We start from the raw sequence: 6,000 nt of genomic DNA on the forward strand, positions 1-6,000 counted from the left end.
TCACTTTGAAAGGAGCGATCACTGTGTAATGCGTAGCCTCCAAGCTTACGCGCACAGCTGACTGCACTCTCACCCTGCAATTAAAACACAAAACAAAACACAATAAAAATTTTATATTTTTTTCTTTATTTAGGTGAGAGGTTTATACTCGTCAGTGTACGAGTGCAGTTGTAGTCCAAATTTAAATTTATATTTTCTGAATGAGTCCAGGTCGTCCACTGAGAGATTTATTTATGGCAAAATAAAAAGAATGTCACACACAAGCACACACGCATTTGGACAAATTGGCAACAAGATTTTTTTTATGGTTTTTTAAACAACAGATACTAGGAAATAAATTAAGGCAGTAATTGAAATAAATACTTAAAGTTAGAATATAAAATTGGATAGTACTTGAGTTAAGACAATTTCAGTGCCAACCCGTTGATTCCCAAATTTTAACAGATAAGGTTAGTAACATTAATTTAATTTCAGATATGAAGGTTTGTTATTAAATGCAATTAGAGATGATGATAGTTCTAGTTTAAGCAATCCTCATACATGATATGCGAGATTTTAATTTAAGCAACTATCATAAATCCAATTACAATTAATATACAAGACAACTAAATTAATCATCTGGGTTAAGGTATGATAGCGTTTCCAGTTCGTAACTCTCATGCGTGACATGAAAGCTCTAATTTAGGCTTACGCTCTAATCCAAATCTAGTGATTTCTCAATAATTAAAACACACTCATACTGAAATTTAAATTAATGTTACTCATTTAAATCGCAGCTTTCTTTAGGAATCATTGGCATTTGACACTGTCCTTACCTTAACCCAAAATTAGATTTAGCTACTCATTTTCATTTAAAAATTAATTGACATGAATTTAAACGACGTAATTTAAATAACAGAATTTAAATGACAAGAATTAAAATAGCAGAAACTAATCGGCCATTTAGACGGTGGATAATTAAAATACAAGAATTAAAATTGTAGAAATTTAAAGGCATAAACTAACCGGCCATTTAGGCGGTGAATAATAAAGTAACCATAAATGACATAAAAATTTAAAAGAAGAAAGAAAGAAGTAAGATCACAAGAGAAAATAATAGAGAAAGAAGTAAGAACAAAAGTAATTCTCAAAGAGAGAATTCTAAGGAAGTAATTAAACTTTAATTCAAGAATAATAATCACACTTACAAATGCAATCAAGTGAGCTATTTATAGGCCACAAGATGCAATACAAACCACACAATTTTAATTATTCAACTAGACATAATTATATCTAATGGGCACTCACACACTTAAAGTTAAATGGATTTTAGCTAAAATACATACCTAATAAAGCACTCATAAAGTTAAATGAATTTTAGCTATAATACACACCTAATAGTTAAATGGATTTTAGTTAAAAAACACACCTAATAAAGCACTCTCATAAAAAAATAAAAATAGATTTCTATAAATTGATTTTTAATCTTCATTAGGATTAAAAATAATCCTTAGGCCTTCTCCAAATAATATCTTTCATGGGTTATTCAAATTGGACCTTAATTCTTTATGGGATTGAATTCTTCATAGACTTTAATTTTTCATGGGCTTGATTTCTTCATGCCTAAAAAAAATAATTTAATGTTATTAATAAATTATATATTATATATATGTATTACACATGGCACATATATATTAGATTATATTATATATATTACATGCATGTATATAATGATGTATATGTATTATATATAATTTTATATATTATTATTATTTACTTTAGAACTTAATTTCATTCATCTTTCAATTTAAACTTGCATATAACCATAAAATATATATTAATATTTAATTTAAACCATATTTAAGATCAAAAGAAGGGTATAATTATAACAAATTTTTTACAAAATTAACCATTAATCAACAGCCACACAATTTAAACAAATTAATTAATTTAATTAGATTTAATTCAAATTAATTTACTTTATTCTTTTATTGATATTATTGTTATTATTCTCCCTATTATTGGAAATATTATTTATTATTATTATTTTGCTACCTTGAATCCTCAAATACTGAAATTTTATAATTATTATCATCACCGAAATTTTGGGATATTACAGTGTAGTACTTCACCCTGTTATAAAATTCATAACTACTATTTTAATAATAAAAAAATAAAACTACAATTTTAGTGTATTTCTTTTTCAAAGCTGACAATATTTGTTAATTGTAGTTATCATAAAATAATTTGTTAATATATAGATTAAAATTTTTCATTATTTCGTTTTTAAGGACAAATTTGAGAATTCACAAATATATATGTAATTACACATCTACTATATATATATATATATAATTTTTTGGTGTTATCTATTTCAACACTATCGGTAACTTAGACATTTACATTTAGAGTGTGTTTGATTATTACATATTTTTTATAAAAAATAATCAAATACTCTTAATTTTTTCATGAAAAAATATGTATGATACAATCATTTAAAATTTCTTTCTATGGAATTTATTTTCCAAGGAGGTGAGATTATTTTTGTTTTCTAAATAATATTATCTAAAATTAAATTTTAGATAATGCAATCAAACACATATTTATTGTATAATAAAATTTCCCTATAGATTTTTCAGTTATAATATTTGATTCTTTGACAAATCTAAGGATATATAATAGTTGTCTTTTGACAAACCCAGAGGTGTAGAAAATTCAATCACGTCATTTTTCTGTTGATGTAATCAGTGATGTTGCCTTTTTTCGGTTTCCATTTAGGTGGCGGAACTTGGTTTGGTTTTGCCTTTTAAATTGAATACATTTGCATATTTTTCTTTTAGTTATATATTTGTGTTGAGTTTTCTTTTCTTTTATTGTCAAAATGTGTGGATATAAATATGTCACACTTATAATTTAGGCACAACCCCTGTTGACTTATATAATCACGTGAGTACTTATTGATATAAATATTGAAATACACTAATAAATATTGAGGCTTTTGAGGTCTATTTTAGTGGTTAGTTAAAGCATATTTGGATGTTCTTTATGTTAATTGTAGTAAATAAATTATTTTGGGATCATGAGCTTGTTAATTTTTTATTAAAATATATAGTGTACACAATTTATTGATTATTACATATACCTAAAATTTATCGAATATATACTCTAGAAATAATGACTCTAAATTTCTTATCATCCAAAGAAAATTGAGGGGTCATTTTTTGTAGCAACTACTTGGAATAATATTGAAGGGATCATCCAATTCTCAAAATCAGTTTTTCAATTTTGCTCTGTCCAGATTTAGGATTTTCCCAGAGATATTAAGATAGAGAGAGTTATGTCTTTTTTATAAGAGTAGGATTGGATATATTTATTATTATTTTTTTTAAATAGGAGGGTATATTAAAATTCTCATTTGAGTGCAATTTTATTCTCACCAGAACTGTCATTCACTTTTTAAACAAGATAATTAATAATAGAAAATCACACAAACTTCAACTAAAAGTAACATTAGAAATTAAGAGATTTTAACGTGAGTAGGTAGTATTTATTAATTAAGATATAGATTAAAAAATAAAATATATAAATTATTTTAATTTAAATATTTTTTTTATTATATTTGTTAAATTTATTTGATAACTCTTAAAAAAGAATTTACGTATTTGAGATTTTTTAAATAAATATATCTTTTCTTTTTTTAGATAAATTTATTTTAAATTTTACAAATAAGAAAAAAATAATATATATATATCTTTCAGTGTATTTTAAAAAATTTAATAAAAATTTTAAAATATTATTTTCAAAACTTAGTGGGGTCAAGAATAAGGAAATTTTAAGCTTTAAAATTTTGGGTTAATGATAAAAATGTTTTTTTTAATTTGTAATTTTATATAATTTTTTATTTTTGATAATTAGATTTAAATTATTTTAATTGAGTGTAATTTTATGTAATATATAAAATTAATTTAAAAAAATATTCATATTGATTCAGATATTGTGTCATATAATAATAATATTTATAAAATTTACATATATAAATAAATAAATACATATAACCTAAAAAAAAAAGTATATTATGCATAATAAGTTATATATATATATTTTTACTTATATGTACATATAAATTTTATAAATATTATTATTACATATTACCTTAGATAATATATAATATTGATAAAATTGTATTTGATTAAGTCAATTTAATCTTAATTATTAAAAGTAAATAAAATTATAAATTTATGAGAAAAACTATTTCTATTATTAGTCCTAAAATTTAAAGCAATAATTATAAATATTAATATCGACGAAATATCTTTATATATATATAAGTAAGACAGTCATTGTTAATAGTTGACTTATACAGTTTCTTGCTTAAATTGTGTTAATTTATTTTTTTTTTCAAGCTATTATTCTGCCTACATTCAATTTATTGAACACATCAAGTTCTAATATACCAAAAAATAAATTATTCAATTTAGTGAATACAACAGTTTCAATGCATCAAAAAATAAATTATTCAATTTATTGAATACAGTAGATAAATAGTTAAGAATAAAAAAATATATCTTAAACACATTAAATAGTGATGAAAAGCTTTTGAAATTTATTCAGTTTGGTAAGTATGGTTAATAATGGTTTCAACGTTAATTCTTTAATCAGATAAATATTATTGAATGTACATCTATTAATTAAAACTAAGAAAGCGGAGAGTTAATAAGTTGATTGTGCTAATTTATTTTTTTTCCAAAGTTCTATATTCAATTTATTGAATAAAGCAGGTTTCAATGTACCAAAAAATAAATTATTCAATAATGATTTATTCAATTTATTAAATACAACAGGTTCTAATGTACCAAAAAATAAATTATTTAATATTAATTTATTGAATAAAGCAAGTTCTAATGCACCAAAAAATGAATTATTTAATTTATTGATTATAGCAATTTCAATGCATCAAAAAATAAATTATTCAATTTATTGAATAAAATAAATAAATATTTAGGAATTAAAAAATAAAAAAATATATCTTATACATTAAATGACAAATAAATATGGTTAATATGGTTTAAATATTAATTCTTTAAGTAGATAAATATTATCGAATGTGTTTACATTTAATTTATTAAATACAATAGATTTTAATACACTAAAAAACAAATTATTTAATTTATTCAATACAATAGATAAATATTTAAGAATTATTTAATTTATTGAATCCAATGAGAGGGTTAGGAGCTTACCTTTACACGGCCGTTTCTTCTCTTTCTTGCACTCCCGCTACGAAGTAAAATGTTTAATAACTATTAATAAAACTCGTGGCTCACACTAATTAAATTTAACCGTGTAATTTAAATAATTTAACCATCTAAAATCCCATGTAGCCACACCGTAAATAAAACCCCGATGAGTCTTATATTTGATTTAAATTATATCACATCAATAACATCCTCAATATATATATATATATAATTAATTAATTAATATATAATATTAACAACTCACCAATATGCTTAGCTTATAAACATAGGAACATATATATATATATATATTTGCTTAACAGCATATACACATATCTTCACCAATATGCTTACACGGCCAGGCATTTCTTAATTTTTCTTTTATCCTAATTTCATTACATTCACCCACTGATTCACACTCACACACTGATTACACATATATACATATAGATATATAAATTGACACACGGCACACTCACTGCAATCCAAACCCTCACACTTTCACAATCAAAATAATATACTCTCACGCACACAGTGCTCTAAGTATGTATATATATATACTTGCACACCAAATTAATACATCCAACACAGCATAATCACCCAAATTAACAAAATCAAACTTATAATTAAAATCTAACCGTACAAAATTATTAATACATAATTATTTACTCACCCGAGTAATTAAACCGCAATTAAACTTAACTTAATCCTCAACTTCTCCCAATTTTCCTCAAAATTTCTAGCCTCTACGCGCCATTTTCTTCATCTCCCGAGCTCTCTGCTT

The sequence above is a fragment of the Diospyros lotus genome, chromosome 1, assembly GCF_014633365.1.
Source record: "Diospyros lotus cultivar Yz01 chromosome 1, ASM1463336v1, whole genome shotgun sequence".
NCBI classification, from domain to species: Eukaryota; Viridiplantae; Streptophyta; class Magnoliopsida; order Ericales; family Ebenaceae; genus Diospyros; species Diospyros lotus.